This window comes from Chenopodium album, chromosome 1, assembly GCF_948465745.1.
Source record: "Chenopodium album chromosome 1, dcCheAlbu1.1, whole genome shotgun sequence".
NCBI classification, from domain to species: Eukaryota; Viridiplantae; Streptophyta; class Magnoliopsida; order Caryophyllales; family Amaranthaceae; genus Chenopodium; species Chenopodium album.
The window spans coordinates 1,176,717-1,191,056 of NC_137834.1; positions in this window are offsets into that span (position 1 = coordinate 1,176,717).

Consider the following 14,340-nt stretch of genomic DNA (forward strand, 5'->3'; position numbering starts at 1 on the left):
GTGTTATTAACTCATAAGGTAATGTCGTGAGTTCGTGACTTGTGAGTAAAAAATGGATAAAGTATATTCCCTTCATCCCAAATTACTTGTTAGGCATATACTTTTTTTTTTTTTTTTTACCGTTCTATGTAATATTTATTACACCTTCATTTTAGAAATGAGCTTACCAATATTTTAGCCATTGTTTCCACTAATACACATAACTTCGTTCCCCACACTCTCTTCCGTTACAAAAAGTTAAATGTGTCCAATACTCCAATTAAATCGTTTGAATAGGATAAAACTCATAGTAATATAATGTAAGTCAAGTGCATCTGTGCATGGGCTTAAATGGGCTTCTTTTACTGTAGAGCCCACATTATGGGGTGGGCTGAAGTTCATTCATCCAGCTAATTATGGTCCTAATTATTCGATACAACCCAACCAAAGTCCATCCATTTCAGGTCGGTATTACGTATTATGTGATCCAATTATTCATTTTAGCCCGTGGGCCGTGGCTCATATGTATGATTTTTTTTATTCAAAAATATATGATATATTTGACATAATAGTACTAAAATTTCAATTCCTAATGTATGTAAAATTATAAATATTTTATACACAATTACACCCTACTAACCCAAAGTTAGTTTTTACTCTTCATTTGATGATTAAATGAAAAACAATTATGAAAATGAGAACAACATGTTCATGGGTGTACCGTGCACCCGGTTGTATATAACAATCTCTTATAAAATTATACCGACCCGATTTTCAACCCTATTTACGTATACATAAGTCTTTTAGGTTACATATTATGATATACATGAGCAAAATTATAGTTATTAGAATAATTTCGCGGTATACTTTTATAATTGCCCCTCTTAGGTTATACAAATATTTGGGTTTTCTAGCTAGGTTGAAAGTAAGCCTTTTAATTTGAAATTTGGACACTTCAATTCCTACGCTTTATCCTTGGCTAATCAGTTTTATCTTTCAATGTTAACAATTCTACAATTTATGAAGTGATAGATACAATGGAGTAGTGTTCTGATTTTATTTGTTTTGAAACTCATACATGCACATAAAGGATCACATCAAATGTCAAATTTTAGAGTACAATCAATTGATGAAATGAATTAGGTTGAAATCATTTATAAAGCTCTAGCAAATCGTTAATAGAACTAGCCTATCAAATGAATTAGGTTCTGATTTTCAAGTACAAGAAAGGAGCAATCTATCATAAAGAATCATAATAAAAATTATGAACATCTTAGTTTTTAAAAACATGAGTTATATTAATTAAGGGACTAAAATAGATTGGTGTCATCTGATCTAATGACAAATTAAGATTTTAATAAAAATTTAATTAATTGTTAGTTATAACTAAGTAAGTACAGTTAACCAGATAAGTAATCAACTAATCATGGGACAATCAAACATGGGGTACTTGTAAGTTGTACTTTAAATCTGTCTTTAAAAGTACATAAGTTCATGAACCTAATCCCTGGGTGTCACAAAGATCTGATAGAATTATTCATTAATTTTCCAGTACTAATTTCAAACTGTAGGAATATTTTGAATGGTTCTTACAAGAGTTACAACTCAATTAAATATACAAGCAATTTGCTTGACTTCTCAACTAGCTAGAATTTGTTGATTATATTTTAAAGAAGAAACTATATATACTCTTATTGTTTCATTTTGTTAATCACATTTGCAAAATTTTATTTAAAGAGATAAACTTTCACCATGATTGACACACCATGTGCTAATTCAAGTAGCATGATGATGGTTTACATTAGCAATCAAGTCTTGACTAGTATGATTTATGAAACATTGGTACTCAAACTTATATGAACTTTCATAATTGAGCAGTGCCTAGTAGATATTGATACTTTGTATCGTATTTTAAAAAAATGTCCATTAGTAACAAGTACATTCATGGTCTGTTCTTATTTAATAAACTGAACTGAATTGAATTGTTTACGAGAGAAGTAAATTAAAAATTGAATTGAAATTAAGCTGAAAAGAACAAGCCCTCATTACTAAGCTAGCGCATCACCAAGTAATAATACTTATGTTAGTTATTGATGTATTTAATAAAATATCGTTTTTGCCAATTACATATAGTAATATTTTCGCTGCATAAGTTTTTTGAATTAGTTTGAGTAGCATTTCTTAACCTTTAACTAAAGTTATTTTTCATAAAATTAATTTGTTTTGAAGGCTTTCTTAAAATAATTTTGTTTGGACTCAATAGTCTTTACTTGAGCTAAATTTAAGTGGAAAAGAAAAGGGTTTTTCTATATAATAACCCTGTTTTTTTTTCACTTTTCTACGTTGTGCCTCAACATATATCATTTTCTACGTTGTAACCCCAATATATTTTTTGTTTCCATACGGTAACCTTGCCGTTATCCTGTCGTTAAAAAATTCCGTTAGTAGGGCCCATTCTCCATTATTAATATTTTTTTATCGATTTGCGCGTTGAAAAATACTCCGTCAAAGGTTTCGGGGGGCTATTTTGGTTCTTAGGGGACCAAATTGAGCTCAGAGTTGGCAAAAAAATAACGTAAATTCCTCGTTTTGTGTGTTAAAATGTGAACACGTAAATTGAGACATTTCTTAATAATCAAAACGAGTAATTTACGTTTTTTTTGCCAAATCTGAGCTCAACTTGTTCCCTTAAGAACCAAAATAGCCCCCGAAACCTTTGAAGAAATATTTTTCAACGCGCAAATCAATAAAAAAATATTAATAATGGAGAGTGAGCCCCACTAACGGAATTTTTTAACGGCAGGATAACGGCAAGGTTACCGTATGGAAACAAAAAATATATTGGGGTTACAGTGTAGAAAGTGATATATGTTAAGGCACAACGTAGAAAAGTGAAAAAAAAATAGGGTAACTATATAGAAAAACCCAAAGAAAAAATTACTTGAACTAAAAAAAAAAAAAAAAAAAAAACTCAAAAATTAGAAAAAGAAAATAAAAGTAGTTAATTTAATTGGGTAATATTGTCATATGGCTAATATAAGTAGGGACGTAGGGTAGCTAGGAGGCTAGGTTGGGTTAGCCAATAGGCAATAGTCGTAGGTGATGGTTAAGTTCCTCTATTATTGCGAAAAAAGGGCATTATGTTTTTTTTTTTTTTTTACAGCTATACTGATGTCATTGTGATGGTTGACTACGATTTCTTGACTTTCATGATTTTGTTGAAATTTCACGTCAATTATTATTATTTCCAATCTGTCTTTCCTAGGCTTCATCGCCCTTGTCATTGTTTTTTGGGCGGCAACGCCCGAATACTCTTTTCAGCAAAACGGACCGCAAATCAAATTACTCTGTTAATTCGTATTTCTTCCGTTTTAGTAATATTGTATTTACTCCGTTTTCTTTTACTTGCAACACTTTTCTAAAAAGAAAATGTCACAATACTTGCAACATTCTATAAAAGAAAAGTTACTTTAGAGAAAAACTATACTATATCCCTTATTTAAAGCACATGGTCCACTAAATTACACTCCTAACAACCACTCATCCTATTTTAAAGTTTATTATATCATGCAAACCCCACCTTTCTTAATTACCGCGCTAAAGGGTGTGCTGCATCTAAAAGAAAACGGAGGAAGTAATAATTAGACTTTTACACTATTTATATTATCAGTTTGTTTAATCACATATTATAATTTATATTAAAGTAAAATATAATCATATAAGGTCTAGATTCGTCTCGTAAAATACTTTAACAATATATAAATTTAGATATTTAACATACAAAATATGCTTTGAGATGTAGATGCATTATTTCATCCTTGCAATATTTGTGGAACAGGAGAAGTATTAAACTACTACAGTACGTGTTTTATTTCACAAAGTTATTTGACACTTGTTATAAAACGCCCTTCATCTAGGAATGTTATATCGCCTATATCACGCATTCATGTCTCTAGTTTAACGAGGCGTTTGACAAGAGGGATAAGAAAATGATAGAGTATAAAACATATTCCTAGGCCTCAACCATCAGCTTAAACTTTTAGTTGAGATGGACCTTTAACATGATATCGGAGCGAGCGTGACATAGAGGTCACGGGTTTGAATCTCATCCACCCCTCCTTCAAAGTGGAATTAATTAGCGCCGGGTATGAGATCGAGGGTCTGTGTTGTATCCACATTTCAAGCCCTAAGGGCCTTTCATGAGAATATATTGGAATGAAAGGAAAATATACTAAAATACCCTTATTGGTACTTCTCTTCTCTTTTATCTTCCCTTTTTAGAAGGGTATAATGGTTTTTTAAAAGCAAAATTCGTATCGGTCTTCTTATACGGGTATACCACAGTCCTAGATATGGATTTAGAGGGATAAAGAGGAGGGATTTTGCCCCTATCTTTAATTTCTATCCACCAAAACAAGTAATCCGTACTACATAATATCGGTTTCTCTAATCTCTATCCATTTCCCCTTATCCATCCTACTAAACACCCTTTTATTCTTTTAATTATCTAGCATTCTAGCCTCCTCCCTCGTCCTCCACACCGTCCTTTATCCACTTCTTCATCATGTCTATACGTATATGTGAAAGCCGGTTCGAAACTAGGGGGTTAATGTAGGTGATGACCAATTGACCACCCTTTTTTTTTTTTTTTTTTTTTTTACTATGGTATAAAAATAAGTTATGCACATATAATGACGCTAGTTTGTTTGCTTAACCGAGATAAAAAAGAAATTGCCTTTTACGTAATTGCAAGTCAAAATCTTGTTTGCTACACTCATGGTCATCATCACAAAATACAGAATTTATTTGTCTAAAAAAAATTACACTTATATGAGAGTTAATTCAATTTTTTTATTTTAAAAGCATAGGAGTTAATTTAGGGTTTGTTCTCATACGTTTATTTTCAGTTCAGCTCAGCTCAGTTCAGTTCAGTTCCTAATTTCCTTCTCTTATAAAATTTTCATTTCAGTTCAGTTCAGCTCAGCTCAGTTCAGTTCAGTTCAGCTGATTTCAGTCCATTAGAACAGACCCTTAATTCGATCTAGCTAATTCCACACCAAAGTAACTAAGCTAGTAAATTTGCTTTTTAAACTCGTTCATATCCTTGAACTCTTTAAAACACACATGTATACGTACTAACTAAGCTTATTAATTCCAATAATTTGGTAAAATAATAAAAAAATAAAAAAATAAATAAATTGTAATATACGTAAATGAGGTGTGTAGGGTTTTGTGCGACGAATTATTGGAATATATTTGGATTCAAACCTGATATATTTATTTTCTTTTCTTCTAGTTAACCAACAAGCTAGGCCACTTATTATGGTATAGAAACGTAATTTTGGTCGAATCTTTGATATGCCCTACAATGTGAGTGTAATGAAGTTATCCTTGTTAGTCAAATTCCAATATGCTGCTATTGATCTCACTTATCACGCGTGCTATTATGGACAGTAAGGAAGTTTATACTATACTGTCAGAACATTATTCTAAATCCCACTATAAACTTTGTTATCTTACGTAAAAATTTTGATTGCTACCGCTATTTATTAGTGAGTTATTACCTGAGATTAGTTGTGAATTTTGGTTTTTTTTTTTTTTTTTTTTTTTTTCATACAACAACAACAAAGTCAATAATCTACGTGTTAGATACCCTACATACACCTCCACCTACAGGCTTGGGTGCATGCTGTTAAAGGCGTATGACTATCGCAATCAAAAGGTTAAGTTGATGGTTGAAACCTATAAGATTATTCAATAAACTCTATCACTTGCTCTCACATGAGCACCCTGTGAACTTGAAATGTGTGGATGCAACATGCACTTTTGCTGTTATACATACTCAGAGAGAAATAATATTTCACTAAGTAGGAGGTGTGGATGAAATTTGAACTCATGACCACTTGTCACGTTGGCTTTGATACCATATTAAAGGATCAATTCAACCAAAAACTCAAACTGATAGATGTAGTTCATGATCGTTTTACATACTTTATAACATATAATGACATGTAAAAAGTCCAAAGGTAAAAAATTTCTACCAAAAAAGTTAAATCTTACTAATGAGGATAATATATGACGCCCTAAATGAATTTATAACAACCAAACCAAACAACTACTAATAACTACCTCTAATTATGCGCAAACAAAAACGAAATTTTCAAGGATTCTTCGATAATAATACGAGTAATAATTTGTAAAATAAGCAAGGCTGTAAAAATGCTTGCATACTTTGATCAATTTCTTCTTCTTCTTCTTTTTTTTTTTTCTTTTTTTCTTTTCTTTCTTCTTTTTTTTTTTTTTTTTTTTTTTTTTTTTTTTTACCAAATATCAGGTGTCACACAAATATAATTGGAGAAATATAATCCCAAATATCTTAAACAAGACAATCATGCTAGAATTCAACAAAATACTCCCTAAATGGCTATTATAATTAAACGAGGAGGTATAAGATGATGGCCTAGTTAAAAAGAAAGGAATGGGAAGCTAAAAGAAGAAATAAAAGAAAGAAAAGTTGAAAATTAAGCAAAACTAAGGGGTTGATTGTTAGGCCTTGTTCTCGTCAGATTCAGTTCAGTTCAGCTCGATTCAGTCAATGAAACAAGCCCTTACATAAATATTGTTGATGTCCATGCTTAGGTGTTAGAGATATGTGTTATCGGAAAATATATGTGTGACCGTTCATAAAAAATTTCCCCCCTACCGGTGGGTTAGAAATTAAACCCACCGGTGGGATGATCCTTTAGCAAAAATTACCAAAAAAATTTTTTAGTTTATTCCGCTGTGCAAGTTAGTGTTGGTGCAGAGTTTGAGTTGATGACTTGATGTATACATTACATCATGCGTGGCTTTTCTAAGCATTGAGATCAAAATAAAGTTGTTGGTGTGTCTTTGACTCTCAAAGATGAAAAAAAAAAAAAAAAAGGTTTTCGGCTCTCTTGTGTCGTGAGACAAGAAATTGGTTCTCCTTGTGCCGTGAGACAAGGTTTGTGAGTTGATTCGAGCATAATTTTGCTCCTTTGGATGTGAGTGTGGTTTACTCTGAAAGACCAATAAGAAATTTGAGTGTGGTTTACTCTAAAAGACCAATTTGAGTGTGGTTTACTCTAAAAGACCAATAAGAAATTTGAGTGTGGTTTACTCTAAAAGACCAATAAGAAATTTGAGTGTGGTTTACTCTGAAAGACCAATAAGAAATTTGAGTATGGTTTACTCTGACAAACCAATATTTGATTGGAGCTCGGTTTTGCTCTGGAAAAACAAAAAATTGTTATATTTGCAGGTTCGAAAAGAATGACGTTCCTGTTTGATTGATGACAGATGAGTTCGAAAAGATGAACGTTCTCATCATTAAATAACTTTTTTTTTAAAGGCGACATCACAAGAGTGTGCATCTCGGCTTCGAACAGTTTGATGAATTTCCAATCGCAACGTTCGTGTGACTGCCGTTACGATTGCGGGAGGGTGTTAGAGATATGTGTTATCGGAAAATATATGTGTGATATATTTTCCGTAGATATCATTTAAGAGAATAATATATTTAATTAGGATATTTATGTTAAGATATTATTTTGAGAATATATCTTTAGGGTTTATGGTTATGTTAGTATATCTTTAGGAATATTGTTCCTATCTTATGAGTGTAGGTTTTGTATAAATACTCTACCTATCGATGAATAATAATGATTCTCTCTTCTCCCTAATTTGTCATTAGGAGTTCAAATATCATTATAGATATTTACTCTCTTGTGTTAGGACGGTAAAGAAAGTAAAAGTTCTTCATTGCATTACTGACAGAGCCAGTTGGGAGTTAGACTCTTTTTTTTCTTCTCGTAAAAAAAATAATTCTTGGATTGGTCATTCACTAAGTAAGGACTAAGGAGCAATAGAGAAGTAAAAAATTATAGGAATTCTAATTAATACATATATGAAGGATTGAAGGGTACGAGTATTATTTTAACATGGCCTTAGCAATCTATCATTATAGATATATACTCCCTCCGCTTTTAAATACTTGCTTCATTTCTCTTGGACACGCATGCCGATGCTAATCGTTAATCACTAATATCTTTAATTATAAATAAGTATAAATTCTAAGAATTGAACATTAATAATCTATTCATTGAGATGATTCCAACAAGTACCCACAAGAATATATTTTTTCTTATGTATAAATCACAAACATTAGTAAAAGTAGGACGAATGAATAGTGCAAAAAATAGAAATGGAGCAAATATTTAAAAACGGAGGGAATACTAATCAAAACTTTGATAATGTCAAAAAATTATATACGGGATTAACGACATGGGAAATTGGTGGTCCAAAAAGTTTGCACCTAAATGGATTTAGATTCTACGCTTTCTTTTTTGGGTGTGACATTCTTCACTCTACCACAGCCGAGGAATCAAAGTTAAGATCTCTAAGCAACCAACTTCTGGATTAAAAAAAGATTAAACATACCAAATCACCCATTAATTTATTTAATACAGGTAGATGTCATTTTAATTATTTTACCTTTTTGAACCGACATCTTAGCTTCCACAATTTCAAGGTTTGTCATCAAGAAAATAAATTTTATTAAAATTATTAAATTAAAAATAAAATAAAGATGAAAGTTTGTCTTCAATCGTCTCACTTTTAATTCAGTTATATGTTTTCAAATGAACAAATTATTAGTGTGATATCGATTGTATCGTATAGTGAAGGAGCGTATTTCACTACGGAGTACCTAGTAATTGATATAGTAATGAAATTCATCCACATTTGGTACTACTTATAAGGTACTGTGTATTTGTATTGGCATTTACTATTTAGTTTGGTGCCAACAAAGCTTTAATTCTAATTGAATCTAATAAAAAAAGTGATTAATACTTAGTTTATAACCAACTTTGCCCCTACTGAGTTTTACCCAGTTAATTCTTTAGATAAACAATTTTTGTTCGTCTGGGGGTATAATCGTCTTTTCAAGTACCAGTGAAGGGTTACATGCGTCTTTTTATGCACTAGTTGAAGGGTACATGTGTAATTTTCTCACCAAAGAGTAAAAGCAAGTTGCAAACAGTAATTGGACAGCTCACCAAAAGTGATGAATAAATTTCCACGTTTTTTTAATATACTTACAAAAATGTCATCAGATTAACAAAAATTCGTTTATCTGGTAGATAAGCTTGTATTTGCCCCTACTTTTTGAAAAAAAAAAAAAAAAAAAAAAAACTAAGCACTAAAGAGTATCAATACACTTTTTTAATCCTTAACATACTAACAAATACGGAGTAGAATACTCCATATACAGGTACTGAATTGAATGAATTTGATCAATAGGTAGTGAAATATAGTTTTAGGGTCTGTTCTAATTGACTGAACTGAACTAAACTGAATTGAACTTATTGGAGATGAACTGAACTAAATATTTTATGACAGAAGGAATTTAAGAACTGAACATAACTGAACTTATTGGAACTGGAGTGAACTGAACTGAAAATAATGTAAAGAGAACAGACCCTTAATAGGAGTTGAATATGTGGGTATTATATAATAATAATAATAATAATAATAATAATAATAATAATAATAATAATAATAATAATAAAATAAAAAAAAAAAAAAAAGTTAGTTATTTAAATAACGATTGTTTATAAAAGTAATAACAAAATTTGCATCGAAATAAAAAATGTATTACTTCATCCGTTTTTTAATAGTTGCAACAGTTTGACTTTTATACTATTCATGTATTTCGCTTTGAATAGCTTTGACGGTTTATACTTAAGTAAAATATAGTCATGTGGGATTTTGTTAGATTCGTCTCGACTTATACAATTTTAATATCAAATGTTTATAATTTTTACATGTCAGGAATTAAAGATATTAACGATTGAAAATATGCATGGACAAACGTGAAAAGAAAAGTGTTGCAACTAAAAAAAAAGAGGAAGTAGAAGTCAAGATTTTCTAATTTTCCTTTTACAGTATTTTAAAAACTTGTATATATATCTTCACTCTTTTGGGCTTTTGGCAAAGTACAAATGAAAAATATATAAACTCGCATGATCATTTTGAAAAATATAAACATAAACTGGTACTTTACAAACAAAAATTACGGAGTAATCAAACAATACATCATACAAAGTATATCAATGCGCGTATGTAGGGGAATTAGGGCTTGTTCTCATTGACTGAACTTAGCTGAACTGAACTGAACGGAGCTGAACTGAATTGAATTGAATATTTTATAAGAGAAGGAAATTAGGAGCTGAACTGAACTGAGTTGAACTGAACTGAACTGAATTTCAACATAAGAGAACATGCCCTTAATTTTTTTCCTCGTATTGTTTAGGGTTGGCTACCCCTTTCGTCCCTACTATCTCCACCCTAATTCATTCAATGCCCCTCCTTCAACACCAGTACACCACCGTCAACTCTCTCTTCTCATCCAATGTAATTTAAAAAAACAACGAATAAAGTCTACAACGCGAGTTGAAAAACTAGTTTATATTATCGTGAACATAAATAAACACTCTAAAAATGTAAATAGTGACAAGACTTAAAAGAGTATCCAATATGTTGTCACCCACAAGAATTACTACAAAAATGAAACTAACGTTACATAAATGGGAGCAGCAATATATGGTAATAATTGTATGAAGTTGATGAGTCGATCGGCTACAAATTTGATTGCTGTTGATGTTAACATAATTTTACCTCTTATTACAGTTTTTTCTTTTTCACGCGGAGTGTCTGAATGCTGTAAATAGTGTTACACTGTGGTATACGTACTGCTTCAACTTTAATTTTTACAAGTTTCATTTCAACGCATAAATTAATTTTGCAATAAATGCACACAACCATAACATCCTACGCATCCTGTTTAATTTTCTATCTTTAGATTTTTTTTGTCAAGTAAAAAAATAGGTCAATAAACAATAATCTGATTAGATAATAATTCTATCTCCACTAAGAAAATAAATTATACGTAGAGAAAATTTTCAAGAAAATTAGGTTCACAAATTTGATGGAATCACCTTACCTATCAAATGAGAGACAATATATATCATCAAGGCTTGTGGCCAATTGATCACACACACATATCAAGTAACCCCTAACCGACGATTAATCCTGGCCCTGACAACCAAGTAATCCCTGATATACTTAGTAACCCTATGAGTAAAACCTGACCGAGTAACCCCTGACCGACTTATTAGCAACTCGTGACAAAGTGAGTAACTCCTAACCGATTTGATAATCCCTATAGCATTAACAAATTTAAGTAATCCCCATAATGGTGGCCACACGGTGTGTCCAGCCACATATAAAAATTTGTGTTTAAGATATATATTCAGTAAATTTTTATTAGATTTTTGGAAAATTTACATACAAGTATTAAACTTACCCATACATCCCGTTAATAAAATTCAAATTTATAGTGCCAGTAGCATATTATTGACCGCATTAAATATATTTTCCAAAACTTGCCATTAATGTATTACATCCCTCCTATTGCTAAAACGATAATCCTTGACCAGGCCTTGCTACAACAACTTTTTAACAATTCAAACATGCATGCTATTTCTATTTACTTAATTTAATTAACCAAAAAAAAAAAAAAAAAAAAAAAAACGAGAAAAGATCGATAATGACAAAATGAAAAATGTGTTCACCTTAAGAATCATGACCAACTGCTTTATTCTGATTAGATTCTGATCAGCCGTAGGCAATAATATCCAACTAAGATCGATATATTGCGGTGGTAAGATCTTGTTGGTGTTACATAATTCTTTCATGTCCACAAAAATAATAAGAGTGGGGATCAACTTAGTTGATGAAGGTGCTTTGTAAAAATTCAGCCTTTGGTACTAGATAACAACTTCGTTCAAAAAGATTACAATTATCTTACCCTTAAAAAAGTTTATTATTCTATTGGAATATAGGACCACTAATTTTATTACTTAAAGAAGGTTAAAGAAAATTAAAGGGTTCTTCGTACCATATGGAATTAACTAGGAAGATTTTTATTTTTATTTTTTAAAAAAAAATTATTGTTGAGTTGATCTTATAATTATAAATGTTTCACCAACTAATTTAGTCAAATACGAAGTATATATGAGCCTTATCTCATTTTACATCAGGTAGACCATGTTTTGTTCATCTTATATTCACTTATTTCGAAAAACTTAGATTTAAATAAGAGTTGTTATATAAATTCAGATAAATAATAATAAAAAAAAAAAGAGCTTAAGTTCTACGGGTAATTTAATAAATAAGGATTAATATATAAGGGCTATCCATACTACATTTAAAATTAAAATAAGAAGTTTTAAAGTAAGTTTAGCTTTGACAAAACAAACTCATGATAGTCATGAAAGTTGATATTAGTTCAAATAAACTATGAAAATCATGTAAATAAAATGCACCTTTAAAGCACGTATACACTTATCAAACCCTTCAATTTTACTTTTTAATACATTGTCGAATATTTGTATTCTATTTCCATTGTAGAGGATAGGGAAAATTAAAATTTGGTGCACTAAGATGCATAATAATGCTCATGATGCACCTGATCAAAATAACAACAAACATGAAAGTTAAGATTAGTAATATGTTTGTTTAATTTATATTTTTTTCTTCAATACAACATGTGTTCTTTTAAATTACTTTGAATAGGTAATGAATATCTGATTTGATTTTAGGAAAATTTGTCAATTACTACCGCAAGTTAATACCACTTTGTAAATTACTACCGCAAATTACAAAAGTTGTGAATTACTATCGTAAAATTTTTTAAGATGTTGCGATTACTACTTAATCCCCATTAAACCCAACTATGACGTCATTATATCACTTTAACCCATGGTTAAAGCTCTTAACCATGGTCAAACATGTGTTAAAGCCCTTAACCATGACGTCATTATATCCCTAACCCATTTTCTTTTTTTGGGGGAGCTGGTTAAAGCCTTTAACCATGGTCAAACATGGGTTAAAGGGATATAATGACGTCATAGTTGGGTTTAATAGGGGTTTGGTAGTAATAACATCTTAAAAATTTTTGCAGTAGTAATTCATAACTTTTTTAATTTGCGGTAATAATTTACAAAGTGGTATTAACTTGCGGTAGTAATTGGTAAATTATCCTTGATTTTAAAAGACATATTTTTTGAATTTCCACGTAAAGTTTAGGTATGTTCTTTACATTGAAACTACATGTTTTTTGGTTGCTTTTGGTGTTCATCTCAATTATTGCTCATTTATCTTAACTTTTATATTCTTGTAAGATTTATATTCGTTACTGTAGTATTTAAGCATTTATATTCTTTAAATTTAGCCTTTAGGTTCATTGAGTGCATAATGAGCGTTATCTACCCAAATGCACTAATTAAACGGAGATATTGTTAACATAAGAGTTAAAAAAAAAAAAAAAAATGAAGAAATCGTGGGCCATTTATACCCTTCTTGCTTAATTACTCTTTATAAGTTACACACTTATACCCAAGTACATACTCTAGTATTTAAGGGACATTGAATACTTTAAATTGTATGATATGGGGTAATATTTAATCATCACAAGGGCGAAGCTCAAGTCTTTGTCACTTATAATTGGTATACACGACACTATGATTATTGAAAACAAACCATGTCAAAAACAACTTAAGTTTTGAAATTAAGTACAACTAACAACTAGAATAATTCATTACAAATTTCCCAATATTGCTGAAATTTAAATGGATAAAATAAAAATTCGTATGCATGTAATTAAAAGCATAACTAAGGGTCTGTTTTCATATACTGAATTGAACTGAACTGAACTGAACCGGAATAAAATGAATATTTTATAAGAGAAGGAAATTAGGAGGTGAAATGAACTGAACTGAAAATAAACGTATGATAATAGACATAAATTACCGTTTAATCAATTAATCATAATCGACCTCATTTTCCAATAGCTTGTGGATAAGATCCTCTATTTTCATTTTCATGTGAATTATGTCTCGTCATTTTATATAAGTCACATCATCCACACTTACCAATAACTAAATGATTGATGTTAAGTAATTCAATTGATAACATACAAAGAGTAAAAATAAAATCAAAAATATGATCCCAATTTCCAACCCAATACTTTAGATAACTCCAAATATTATGTGATCCCCTTTCATCTAACAAGTCCGACATCTATTTTAAACAAAGCAAGGACTTGCTTCTTTGCTAATTAAGGAATTCTTTATTGTTTAGCAACTTGATAGTAGCTAGTGCTTTTAAATTTTGAGAAGGAAAAATCATACACGAATATGTTAAGATTAGCAACTTGACAAATGTTACTTTGGGAAGAAAAAATACAAAAATGTTTAGATTATATTCTTGCAAAATTAA